At 47.6% G+C, this 14670-nt stretch overlaps 1 pseudogene; it reads left to right on the forward strand.

Annotated features, from left to right (window-relative positions):
- The first annotated feature begins 10 nt into the window (after window positions 1–10).
- On the forward strand, window positions 11–1197 carry LOC110507081 (thiamine transporter 2-like; annotated as a pseudogene).
- Window positions 1198–14670: the final 13473 nt, after the last annotated feature.

Consider the following 14670-nt stretch of genomic DNA (forward strand, 5'->3'; position numbering starts at 1 on the left):
ATCTGTGAGGATGGAGGCTGTGAAGCGGTGGAGGGCAGGATAGGGCTAGCCCACCACTCTGCTGTGCATCTATGGGTTCTGCGGTACTGTGAAACCTCTTGTACCCTTCATCTACCCTTACCTGACTGGTCCAAACAAAAACCTGATGGTGGAACAGGTACAGTAGGCTTCAGGACAAACATTTCAATGCATTGTATTCATGCTCTTATACTATCTTTAATATAACCATGTTATTGACCACTGTATTACTTACCAGCCTGATAAAGAAAAGGTCAATCAAAGGAGAAAATGCTCACACTTGCCCACACATTTTTTGATGGCAGCAACTGAGGTCAGGAAGTAATCTGGACCAGGGTTTGAACTTGTGAACTTGTGGCTGTCAGCCCAACACCTTAGCCTTTACGGCAAGAGATCTGAACCTTTTGATGAGGTCGCGGCATCGCTCACTAGATGTTGGATTAAGGTCGCTACAATCAATCAATTAATTTTCTATCTGAATGTTGCAACCTCCCAAACAGACAGCAGTGTTGCACTCTAACCCAGGTGACCAACGAGATCTACCCTGTGTGGACCTACTCCTACCTAGCTGTGATGGTGCCAGTCTTCCTGCTCACCGATTGGTAGCGCTACAAGCCCGTAGTGGTGTTTCAGTGCATCAACTTCTTCCTAACCTGGGCGATGATGCTATTGGTGCAGGTGGTGGCAGCCTTTAAGGCGATGCAGTTCTTCCATGGCGTGAAGTCGGCCTGTGAGGTGGCCTACTTCTCATACATCTACAGCATAGTGGACATGAAACACTACAGCAAGGCTACATCCTTCTGCCGTAGTGTACAGCTGCCAGGCTACACAGTGGGCTCTGTGCTGGGACAGCTGCTGGTCTGTTTCAGCCTCATGTCTTACAAGAATAACATCTTGGTACTTAATCTGGTGATGATCTCCATTGCCCTGGTGACTTCCCTCTTCCTGCCCATGCCACAGAGAAGCATGTTCTTCCATCAGAGTCTAAGTGAACCACCACAGACCCCAGAAGGAGGGGACAGGTGTGCAGGTGATGTGTCCAGTGAGGGGCCAGTGAGGGCTAGGAGCTGCAGCCAAGTTTTCCTGCTGCTGTTGGAGAGACTTTCTCCAGTGCTACTCCACCAGGGCACTGCTGTACTGGTCAGTGTGGTGGGTACTGGCTACCTGTGGCTACAATGAGGCAATGTTGTGGGAGCACATACAGCCATCCCAGAAAGTTACAACCTACAACGGTGGGGTGGAAGCTGTGTCCTGCCGGTTTGGTGAGTATTGAAGCACCAACTATTGGAGTACACATGACAATTGGGTATTTGTAGATGTTTGTCTGGCATTAATAATCAATCATCATCAACAGTCAATCTGCAGTCACACTACTAATATGTACTTAATGGTAAGTTTATCACATCATGTGTGTGACATACAGGTGCAGCGACGGCCAATGGAATGTGTTTCATCCAAGTGGACTGGGCCTAGTGGGGAGAGTTGTTCCTGGGCTCTTTCTCTGGCCTGGGGGCCTTATCATATTTGCAATGTGAGTTTGTGAATTACTGCTATTAGAAAAATGTAGGTGGCAAACTTGGATGATTATTAGGACATCTACAGCACTGGGTGTCACAGGAAGGCCAAGAAGATTATGAAGGACCTCAGCCACAGCTTGATCACCCACTACCATCCAGAAGGTGAGGTCAGTGGAGGTGGATCAAAGTTGGGACCAAGAGACTGAAGAACAGCTTCTATCTCAATGCCACCAGCCTGCCTCCGCTCAGTACCCTGCCCTGAACTTTAGTCACTGTCACTAGCCCACTACCAACCCTGCACCTTAGAGGGTGCTGCCCTATGTACATAGCCATGGGACATTGGTTACTTTAATACTGTTTTTTTATGTATATACTGTATTCTAGTCAAGGCCTACCCTATTAACTATTGCTGTAAATATAGTATTCTATCCTAAGTATTCTACAGAAATACTACATAGTATATACATATTATGTCCATAATGTCTATATATCCCATCATCTATATTTATATTTATACTACGGACTCTGACATTGGAGCTAGGAACACAAGAATTTCACTATACCCGCAATACCATATGCTAAATAAACTCAGCAAAAAAAGAAACGGCCCTTTTTCAGGATCCTCTCTTTTAAAGATAATTCGAAAAAATCCAAATAACTTCACAGAAAAGGGTTGTAAAGGGTTTAAACACAAAAGGGTTGTAAAGGTTTTAAACACTTTCCCATGCTTGTTCAATGAACCATAAACAATTCATGAACATGCATCTGTGGAACGGTCGCTAAGACACTAACAGCTTACAGACCTTAGGCAATTAAGGTCACAGTTATGAAAACTTAGGGCACCAAAGAGGCCTTTCTACTGACTCTGAAAAACAACAAAAGAAAGATGCCCAGTGTCCCTGCTCATCTGTGTGAACGTGCCTTAGGCATGCTGCAAGGAGGCATGAGGACTGCAGATGTGGCCAGGGCAATAAATTGCAATGTCTGTACTGTGAGACGCCTAAGACAGCGCTACAGGGAGACAGGACGGACAGCTGATCATCCTCACAGTGGCAGACCACGTGTAACAACACCCGCACAGGATCAGTACATCCGAACATCACACCTGCGGGACAGGTACAGGATGGCAACAACAACTGCCCGAGTTACACCAGGAACGCACAATCCCTCCATCAGGGCTCAGACGGTCCGCAATAGGCTGAGAGAGGCTGGACTGTGGGCTTGTAGGCCTGTTGTAAGGCAGGTCTTCACCAGACATCACCGGCAGCAAAGTCGCCTATGGGCACAAACTCACCGTCTCTGGACCAGACAGGACTGGCAAAAAGTGCTCTTCACTGACAAGTCGCGGTTTTGTCTCACCAGGGGTGATGGTCGGATTCGCGTTTATCATCAAAGGATTGAGCGTTACACCGAGGCCTGTACTCTGGAGCAGGATCAATTTGGAGGTGTAGAATCCGTCATGGTCTGGGGTGGTGTGAAATATCCGGGAACTTGCAGGTGCCTTGGTGGAAGAGTAGTGTAACATCTCACAGCAAGAACTGGCAAATCTGGTGCAGTCCATGAGGTGAGATGCAATGCAGTACTTAATGCAGCTGGTGGCCACAACAGATACTGACTGTTACTTTTGATTTTGAGTGTTAAGTGTGCTGAAAATAAACACAGTTGACAGTGAGAGGACGTTTCGTTTGTTGCTGACTTTGTGTATGCGACCAATAAAATTTTATTTGATGACATAGATTTTTGTGGTTGAAATAACATGAAAACGACATTGATTCAAGAAGTTTTGTCCAGTGGGTACATGTTGCATAAGCATGATTTAGCCTACTCCAACTACTCTGTAATTAAACAAAAAAAGAGGTGTACAGCTGATATGCAGGTATGATTTATTAATTTCATTTATTTATGAACTCATGTCTCAGTTCTAGAAGGAATGTGTGTCAGTGGACCAGAAGTAGTGCCCTTTGAGAAAGTTGTTGATTGACAGATGGAGCTCAGCGATTACACAAACAACCTGAGGTTAGTATGCTACTACTACAGTATTGTAGTAGGGAGCCGATAACCCTGGACAGATAACACAGCTAAATCTGTCTCATCTGGACAGGTACAGCAGGAAAACCTCAGCAGGTGAAAGTTTTGAAGTTGTGTGGTGACAATCTCTGTGGATCTGTGAGAATGGAGGCTGTAAAGCAGTGGAGGACAGGATGGGGCTATGCCACCACTCTGTTGTGTATCTATGGGTTCTTCAGTACTGTGAAACCCTTAGAACCTTTTCTCATACCTTACCTGACAGGTTCAGACAAAAACCTGACAGTGGAACAGGTAAGCTACTACAGTACTGAAATATCAATATAATGCCATTCCCGCACTCTTGAGATTTTGAACAGCACTATATCTATGAGGACACAAGGGAACAAAGTAACACGGGGTCAGTTGTAACAGTATGATAATTGAATGTTACCCACTGTGTTAATGCTTGGTTAGTGTCTCTACAAGCCTAAGAAGTTAGTTTAAATCCATCAATTTTTTTTTTTTTATTGACAAAAATTAGATCCTAAAATAATATCCTCTCTCCGTTTGTATAGTTGATGACAATAATTATTGTTCTATTTTCTCACAAGATTTAGATAATTACAGGCTAGTGGGGAGTTAGTTGTAACGCAGTACTTAAAACCTTACATGGTATTTAGACACATTCACACAATGATATAAAATGTGGCTTCTTTACATCAATTTTAGCAGTACAACTAAAAGAATACCTTAAAGAAATAAGGTCAAATTCATACGTTTGTATGCTAATATAAATAGCCTACAGTGCCTTGAAAAATGATTTGCCCCCTTTTGTCAGGTGCGTGAATGAGGACCCAAAAGCGAATTAACAAACAGAGTTTCTTTAATGATGAACACACGTGGGCTCAGATGGACAGGTAGATTCCGACAGGACAGGACAAGGTTGCAGCAAACACGATGATAGTCTGGTTCAGGCATGAGACACACAAACAAGAATCCGACAAAGACAGGAGCAGAAACAGAGAGAGATATAGGGACCTAATCAGAGGGAAAAAGGGAACAGGTGGGAAAAGGGGTGAATGAGGTAGTCAGAGAAGACAAGGAACAGCTGGGGGAAAGAGGGACAGAAACGGTAACCTAGTACGACCAGCAGAGGGAGACAGGGTGAAAGGAAAGGACAGAAAGACACAACATGACAATACATGACAGTACCCCCCCACTCACCGAGCGCCTCCTGGCGCACTCGAGGAGGAAACCTGGCGGCAACGGAGGAAATCCTCGATCAGCGCACGGTCCAGCACGTCCCGAGAGGGAACCCAACTCCTCTCCTCAGGACCGTACCCCTCCCAATCTACGAGGTACTGGTGACCACGGCCCCGAGGACGCATGTCCAAAATCCTACGGACCCTGTAGATGGGTGCGCCCTCGACAAGGATGGGGGGGGGGGGGAAGACTAGCGGGGGCGCGAAGAACGGGCTTAATACAGGAGACATGGAAGACCGGGTGGACGCGACGAAGGTATCGCGGAAGAAGAAGTCGAACTGCGACAGGATTAATGACCCGAGAAATACGGAACGGACCAATGAACCGCGGGGTCAACTTGCGAGAAGCCGTCTTAAGGGGAAGGTTCTGAGTGGAGAGCCAAACTCTCTGACCGCGACAATATCTAGGACTCTTAGTTCTACGCTTATTAGCAGCCCTCACAGTCTGCGTCCTATAACGGCAAAGTGCAGACCTGACCCTCTTCCAGGTGCGCTCGCAGCGTTGGACAAAAGCCTGAGCGGAGGGGACGCTGGACTCGGCGAACTGAGATGAGAACAGCGGAGGCTGGTACCCGAGGCTACTCTGAAAAGGAGATAGCCCGGTCGCAGACGAAGGAAGCGAGTTGTGGGCGTATTCTGCCCAGGGGAGCTGTTCTGACCAAGACGCAAGGTTGCGAAAAGAAAGACTGCGTAAGATGCGACCAATAGTCTGATTGGCCCGTTCTGCTTGACCGTTAGACTGGGGGTGAAAGCCGGAAGAGAGACTGACGGAAGCCCCAATCAAACGGCAAAACTCCCTCCAAAATTGAGACGTGAATTGCGGACCTCTGTCCGAAACGACGTCTGACGGAAGGCCATGAATTCTGAAAACATTCTCGATGATGATTTGTGCCGTCTCTTTAGCAGAAGGAAGCTTAGCAAGGGGAATGAAATGAGCCGCCTTAGAGAACCTATCGACAACCGTAAGAATAACAGTCTTCCCCGCTGACGAAGGCAGTCCGGTAGTCCGGTGACAAAATCTAAGGCGATGTGAGACCACGGTCGAGAGGGAATGGGAAGCGGCCTGAGACGGCCGGCAGGAGGGGAGTTACCGGACTTAGTCTGCGCGCAGACCGAACAAGCAGCCACGAAACGACACGTGTCATGCTCCCGGGTGGGCCACCAAAAACGCTGGCGAATGGAAGCAAGCGTACCCCGAACGCCAGGGTGGCCGGCTAACTTGGCAGAGTGAGCCCACTGAAGAACGGCCAGACGAGTAGGAACGGGAACGAAAAGAAGGTTCCTAGGACAAGCGCGCGGCGACGGAGTGTGAGTGAGCGCTTGCTTTACCTGCCTCTCAATTCCCCAGACAGTCAACCCGACAACACGCCCCTCAGGGAGAATCCCCTCGGGGTCAGTGGAGGCTACTGAAGAACTGAAGAGACGAGATAAAGCATCAGGCTTGGTGTTCTTAGAGCCCGGACGATAAGAAATCACGAACTCGAAACGAGCGAAAAACAGCGCCCAACGCGCCTGACGCGCATTAAGTCGTTTGGCAGAACGGATGTACTCAAGGTTCCTATGGTCAGTCCAAACGACAAAAGGAACGGTCGCCCCCTCCAACCACTGTCGCCATTCGCCTAGGGCTAACCGGATGGCGAGCAGTTCGCGGTTTCCCACATCATAGTTACGTTCCGACGGCGACAGGCGATGAGAAAAATACGCGCATGGGTGGACCTTGTCGTCAGAGAGGGAGCGCTGAGAAAGAATGGCTCCCACGCCCACCTCTGACGCGTCAACCTCGACAACGAACTGTCTAGAGACGTCAGGTGTAACAAGGATAGGAGCGGATGTAAAACGATTCTTGAGGAGATCAAAAGCTCCCTGGGCGGAAACGGACCACTTAAAGCACGTCTTGACAGAAGTAAGGGCTGTGAGAGGAGCTGCCACCTGACCGAAATTACGGATGAAACGACGATAGAAGTTCGCGAAGCCGAGAAAGCGCTGCAGCTCGACGCGTGACTTAGGGGCGGGCCAATCAATGACAGCTTGGACCTTAGCGGGATCCATCTTAATGCCTTCAGCGGAAATAACAGAACCGAGAAATGTGACGGAGGAGGCATGAAAAGTGCACTTCTCAGCCTTCACAAAAAGACAATTCTCTAAAAGGCGCTGGAGGACACGTCGAACGTGCTGAACATGAATCTGGAGTGACGGTGAAAAAATCAGGATATCGTCAAGGTAAACGAAAACAAAGATGTTCAGCATGTCTCTCAGGACATCATTGACTAATGCCTGAAAGACAGCTGGAGCGTTAGCGAGGCCGAAAGGAAGAACCCGGTATTCAAAGTGCCCTAACGGAGTGTTAAACGCCGTCTTCCACTCGTCCCCCTCCCTGATGCGCACGAGATGGTAAGCGTTACGAAGGTCCAACTTAGTGAAAAACCTGGCTCCCTGCAGGATCTCGAAGGCTGAAGACATAAGAGGAAGCGGATAACGATTCTTCACTGCTATGTCATTCAGCCCTCGATAATCTATGCAGGGGCGCAGAGACCCGTCCTTCTTCTTGACAAAAAAAAACCCCGCTCCGGCGGGAGAGGAGGAGGGGACTATGGTACCGGCGTCAAGAGCTACAGACAAATAATCCTCGAGAGCCTTACGTTCGGGAGCCGACAGAGAGTATAGTCTACCCCGGGGGGGAGTGGTTCCCGGAAGGAGATCAATACTACAATCATACGACCGGTGTGGAGGAAGAGAGGTGGCCCTGGACCGACTGAACACCGTGCGCAGATCGTGATATTCCTCCGGCACCCCTGTCAAATCACCAGGCTCCTCCTGTGAAGAAGAGACAGAGGAAACAGGAGGGATAGCAGACATTAAACATTTCACATGACAAGAGACGTTCCAGGAGAGGATAGAATTACTAGACCAATTAATGGAAGGATTATGACAAACTAGCCAGGGATGGCCCAAAACAACAGGTGTAAAAGGTGAACGAAAAATTTAAAAAGAAATGGTTTCGCTATGATTACCAGAAACAGTGAGGGTTAAAGGTAGCGTCTCACGCTGAATCCTGGGGAGAGGACTACCATCCAGGGCGAACAAGGCCGTGGACTCCCTTAACTGTCTGAGAGGAATGTCATGTTCCCGAGCCCAGGTCTCGTCCATAAAACAGCCCTCCGCCCCAGAGTCTATTAAGGCACTGCAGGAAGCTGACGAACCGGTCCAGCGTAGATGGACCGACAAGGTAGTGCAGGATCTTGAAGGAGAGACAGGAGTAGTAGCGCTCACCAGTAGCCCTCCGCTTACTGATGAGCTCTGGCTTTTACTGGACATGAAGTGACAAAATGACCAACAGAACCGCAATAGAGACAGAGGCGGTTGGTGATTCTCCGTTCCCTCTCCTTAGTCGAGATGCGGATACCTCCCAGCTGCATAGGCTCAGCTCCCGAGCCGGCAGAGGAAGATGGTAGTGATGCGGAGAGGGGGGCAACGGAGAACGCGAGCTCCTTTCCACGAGCTCGGTGACGAAGATCAACCCGTCGCTCAATGCGAATAGCGAGTTCAATCAAGGAATCCACGCTGGAAGGAACCTCCCGGGAGAGAATCTCATCCTTTACCTCTGCGCGGAGACCCTCCAGAAGACGAGCGAGCAAAGCCGGCTCGTTCCAGCCACTGGAGGCAGCAAGAGTGCGAAACTCAATAGAGTAGTCTGTTATGGATCGATTGCCTTGACATAGGGAAGACAGGGCCCTGGAAGCCTCCTCCCCAAAAACAGATCGATCAAAAACCCGTATCATCTCCTCCTTAAAGTCCTGATACTGGTTAGTACACTCAGCCCTTGCCTCCCAGATTGCCGTGCCCCACTCACGAGCCCGTCCAGTAAGGAGAGATATGACGTAGGCGACACGAGCAGTGCTCCTGGCGTAAGTGTTGGGCTGGAGAGAAAACACAATATCACACTGGGTGAGGAACGAGCGGCATTCAGTGGGCTCCCCAGAGTAACACGGCGGGTTATTGATTCTGGGCTCCGGAGATTCGAAAGCCCTGGAAGTGGCCGGTGGATCGAGGCGGAGATGGTGAACCTGTTCTGTGAGGTTGGAGACTTGGGTGGCCAGGGTCTCAACGGCATGTCGAGCAGCAGACAATTCCTGCTCGTGTCTGCCTAGCATCGCTCCCTGGATCTCGACGGCTGAGTGGAGAGGATCCGAAGTCGCTGGGTCCATTCTTGGTCGGATTCTTCTGTCAGGTGCGTGAATGAGGACCCAAAAGCGAATTAACAAACAGAGTTTCTTTAATGATGAACACACGTGGGCTCAGATGGACAGGTAGATTCCGACAGGACAGGACAAGGTTGCAGCAAACACGATGATAGTCTGGTTCAGGCATGAGACACACAAACAAGAATCCGACAAAGACAGGAGCAGAAACAGAGAGAGATATAGGGACCTAATCAGAGGGAAAAAGGGAACAGGTGGGAAAAGGGGTGAATGAGGTAGTCAGAGAAGACAAGGAACAGCTGGGGGAAAGAGGGACAGAAACGGTAACCTAGTACGACCAGCAGAGGGAGACAGGGTGAAAGGAAAGGACAGAAAGACACAACATGACAATACATGACACCTTTCTGATTGTCTCTATTTTTACATATTTTTTATACTGAATGTTAACAGATCTTTAACCAAAACCTAATATTTGATAAAGGGAACTTGAATTTACAAATAACGAAAAATATATACTTATTTTATTTATTTAATTAACAAAAGTTATGTAACACCCAATTCCCCTGTGTGAAAAGGCAATTTCTGAAAAGGCAAAATAACTGGTTATTCCACCTTTAGCTGCAATGACTGCAACCAAATGCTTCCTGTAGTTGTTGATCAGTCTCCCACATCGCTGTGGAGGAATTTTGGCCCACTCTTGCATGCAGAACTGCTTTAACTCAGCGACATTTCTGGGTTTTCAAGCATGAACTGCTCGTTTCAAGTCCTGCCACAGCATCTCAATTTGGATTAGGTCTGAACTTTGACTAGGCCATTCCAAAACTTCAAATTCGCTGCTTTTTCATGTAGACTTGATTGTGTTTTGGATCATTGTCTTGCTGCATGAACCAGCTGTGCTTCAGCTTCAGCTCAGAGACGGATGGCCTGACGTTCTCCTGTAGAATACACAATTCATGGTTCCATCTATTAAGGGAAGTCGTCCAGGTCCTGAGGCAGCAAAGCATCCCCAAACCATCACACAACATCCACCATGCTTGACCGTTGGTATAAGTTTCTTACTGTGGAATGCAGTGTTTGGTTTTCGCCAGACATAAATGGGACCCATCTCATCCAAAACTTTGACACAAATTTGACAAAAAGCACCTGGATAATCATCAAGACTCTTGGAAGAATGTTCTATGGACAGATGAGTTAAAAGTATAACTTTTTGCACAGCATGGATCCCATTATGCCATGCGAAAACCAAACACTGCATTTCACTGTAAGAACCTTAAACCAACAGTCAAGCATGGTGCTGGTAGTGTGATGGTTTTTACTATTATTTGTATTTATTATTAAAACATACTACCTGCAGTGAAGCAGCTCAATATTTACATTACATTCTGTCATATAACCGTCTCCTGTCCAGAGCGACCCATAGGAGCAACCAGGGTCAAGAGCCCCGCCCAAGGGCACGCCGATATATCTCCCACCAAGTCAAAATGGGCCCCTGAAATAAAATAAGTATGCAACTGTTGTTTTACTTGTTCACTCAGGTTCTCTTTATCCAATATTATGTTTTGGTTGAAGATCTGATGACGTTCAGTATCAAAAATATGCAAAAATAGAGAAAATTAGAGAGAGTGCAAATACTTTTTCACAGCACTGTATATTAAATGTTGGTCAAATAAGGGTTTTTGGTCAACATGAAATTCCTAAAAGATCAAATGGAAATATTTGTCAATTGAATTTATTTTCATCCAAATATCAGTTTCAAATCATCAATAACAAAAATTTCAATTACCAGTATTTTTTTTACTATGGAAGACAGTGTTACATTAACGCCACAGCCTATTGCATATAATCAAACTAGGTCAATTGTAACATTTCACTTCGGACACTTTTGGTTGAATCGTAAAGGACTGGTAGTTCCAAGAAACTTGTTTAATTGTAGCTGAGATACAGTTGAAGTCCGAAGTTAACATACACCTTAGCCAAATACATTTAAACTCAGTTTTTTACAATTCCTGACATTTAATTCTAGTAAAAATTCCCTGTCTTAGGTCAGTTAGGATCACCACTTTATTTTAAGAATGTGAAATGTCAGAATAATAGTAGAAATAATGATTTATTTCAGCTTTTATTTCTTTCATCACATTCCCAGTGGGTCAGAAGTTTACATACACTCAATTACTATTTGGTAGCATTGCCTTTAAATTGTTTAACTTGGGTCAAAACATTTCGGGTAGACTTCCACAAGCTTCCCACAATAAGTTGGGTGAATTTTGGCCCATTCCTCCTGACAGAGCTGGTGTAACTGAGTCAGGTTTGTAGGCCTCCTTGCTCGCACACACTTTTTCAGTTCTGCCCACAAATGTTCTATAGGATTGAGGTCCGGGCTTTGTGATGGCCACTCCAATACCTTGACTTTCTTGTCCTTAAGCCATTTTGCCACAATTTTGGAAGTATGCTTGGGGTCATTGTCCATTTGGAAGACCCATTTGCAACCAAGCTTTAACTTCCTGACTGATGTCTTGAGATGTTGCTTCAACATATCCACATCATTTTCGAACCTCGTGATGCCATCTATTTTGCGAAGTGCACCAGTCCCTCCTGCAGCAAAGCATCCCCACAACATGAAGCTGCCACCCCCATGCTTCACGGTTGGGATGGTGTTCTTTGGCTTGCAAGCCTCCCCCTTTTTCCTCCAAGCATAACGATGGTCATTACGGCCAAACAGTTCTATTTTTGTTTCATCAGACCAGAGGACATTTCTCCAAAAAGTACGATCTTTGTCCCAATGTGCAGTTGCAAACCGTAGTCTGGCTTTTTAATGGCGGTTTTGGAGCAGTGGCTTCTTCCTTGCTGAGCAGCCTTTCAGGTTATGTCGATATAGGACTTGTTATACTGTGGATATTGATATTTTGTACCAGTTTCCTCCAGCATCTTCACAAGGTCATTTGCTGTTGTTCTGGGATTGATTTGCACTTTTTGCACCAAAGTACGTTCATCTCTAGGAGACAGAACGCGTCTCCTTCTTGAGCGGTATGACGGCTGCGTGGTCCCATGGTGTTTATACTTGTGTACAACATCCTGGTATGTACCCTGGTGTTGATCTTCATCGCCCTGGGGCCTTCCCTCTTCCTGCCCATGCCACAGTGAAAGCATGTTCTTCCAATAGAGTCAGGAGAGGCATACAACTGGAAATGTTGTAGAAATGGACGCCCAAGAACTACCAGAGGCCCTAGGAAGAGGGGACATGTGTGCAGGTGAGGGGCCAGTGAGAGCTAGGAGCTGCAGCCAGGTTCTTATCCAGCTGTGGAGAGACTTCCTCAAGTGATACTCTTCCAGGGAGCGGCTGTACTGGTCAGTGTGGTGGGCACTGGCCACCTGTAGCTATAACCAGACAATCAACTATGTACAGGCACTGTGGCAGCACATAGAGCCATCCCAGAACTTCACAGTCTACAATGGAGGGGTGGAAGCTGTGACAAACCTATTTGGTGAGTAGCGAACAACACTATAGATCTGTTATGATGCGTTGTGTGCTCAGTTCAAGTTGGGTCTGACTGAGACCCGTGTCCTGTGCCAGGCCAGAATCGCCCCGGGATGGACCACCCAGGGAGGCACGTTAGTTAACATAATGACCACTGCACCAGTGTTTAATGGTGATGTAGCCAGCGGTAAATAACATGTCGACCAGTGCACCGGAGATTGTATCGAGGTGCCTGCGGATCTGATGTGCTTCCCACTGGACAGCTGTATCACGGTGTTGCCAGCTCTAGCTAGTAACGTGGCCCATTTTTGCCCTTCCCTGTATTATATTTCAAGTAGGATAGCAGTTTACACAATAAATAACTCATATTGGTAGTCATCTAGATGTCACCGTGTTGCAGTCTACTCAATGGGGTGAGCATGAACGGCAAAACCACCTGGACACAGTATCTTTCGCTCCCATTTGCCAAGCACTGCAGTCCCGCAACAGGGTGGGAAATAGCTACTATAGTGTAGCTAATGTCAGGGGGTGACAGTCACAGCAAGCACATGCATGCAACACATTCAAGCAACAGTACACTCAGCAGTTTTATTAACTGAAAGTGTACAATTATGTTTTGTGTAAAACTAACAGTGAAATGCGACCCCGACTCACCCGCTCAGGCTTCAAAACCAAGCTCTTGTAGTAGTTCTGCTACTAAGTGAAATCCGACTCGGTAGACCCGTAGAATGAGGAAGTAGCCAGGAGCCAATAGAAAGAGAAGCATCCAGGAGCCAATAGAAAGAGGGGCTGGCTTTCCCTGGTCAGTCCAAGAGAAGCATCCTGGAGCCAATTGAACGGGGGTTGGTTTTCCCTGCGCGGTCTTTCCCTGGACGTGGGTCGCAGTTGGATCATTTTGCTCAGTTCGTCATCAGAAACCTTGCTTACCTAGCAATGGATACAAACACATGCAACTTCACATGTAATCAGATTGTTCTATATCGTGGAGCGCTGTCCCACAGGCTTCACTCCTATTGGTTTACCCTGCTGCCTAGGCGGTGCAGCCTGATAACAAAATGATGCATGCACTAAAGCCAATGGGAGACCAGCTGGCCCTATATAATGGAGCGCCCCTCCATCAGCCTCCCTTTTTCTTCAGCGAGACTGAAGATTTCCTTGAAGAGAAGCACTGCTGTTGATGTAGAAGACACTCAACGTTGTCGGCTACTGCAGACCCCCATGACCTATGTCATGTGTGCTTGGTTGGGAAGTTGAGAGTGCTTATGGTGAATTTGAGTGTGGTGACGGGACCGCAGTGTTTGAGGAGATAAATGACGCTGAGGGTCTCTCCATGCATTCATCTGTTCCTCCTGCCTCTGCGCTCTGAATTCCCGTGGCTCATTGAGGGGGCCGCAAAGCATCTCGAGATACCATATGCACATGATGCAGAATGGTCCATGGAGAGAGCAAAGATACAGGCTCTTTTTACCCTGGCCATGCCTTCTCTGGACAACTATGCAGAGGGTTCCTGAAACTAAACCACTGATGGAGAGACTCCCTACCCAGGCCTACTTTCCATTAACTAGAGTGGCAGGGCGGCAGAAGGCCATTATCAACGGCATCTCATGACTTGAGAAAGCTGTGGCGGCCTACCTGGTCCCGAGCTACACACTTCTCTAAACTCCTCGGCTCAGCTCTGGCTCGGATGGCAACGAGGAAAACGTCTATCTCCGAGGCTGAGGTGGAAGAAGTGTCACTACTGTCTGGTGCCAACCTCCACCTCACACGCCACTGGGCTTCAACAAGCTACACCCATATGACATTGTCACAAAAGAGCCTATCTTCCATGCCAGTCGGACTAACTCTCATTCCACTCTTTCTTTCCAGAGGTGTCACAGCCCCAACAGGGGTGTGGCTGTTGAGTAGGACAGTGTTTGTGCTGTGCCACACAACTGAGCGGCGTTCTCATCAGCCTCCAATTATGTTGGGGCTGGGGGCCAGCGATTTTTGTTCTGTACGCCCAGCGAGATCTGACACTGGGGTTATGGACGTAACCGTCATGTAGATGCCTCCGATCCCCTTTCGGGAGAGGCCCTCCTTGGGCTGTGCTACTGTTATATGGTCGGCATTCAGCAGCGGTCAGGACCATAGGGGAATACAGACGTTTTCTTCCGAATACTTCTCAGCTTCGCACTGTCACGCTTTCACCACAT

This window comes from Oncorhynchus mykiss, chromosome 27, assembly GCF_057628025.1.
Source record: "Oncorhynchus mykiss isolate SJ-2025 chromosome 27, ASM5762802v1, whole genome shotgun sequence".
NCBI classification, from domain to species: Eukaryota; Metazoa; Chordata; class Actinopteri; order Salmoniformes; family Salmonidae; genus Oncorhynchus; species Oncorhynchus mykiss.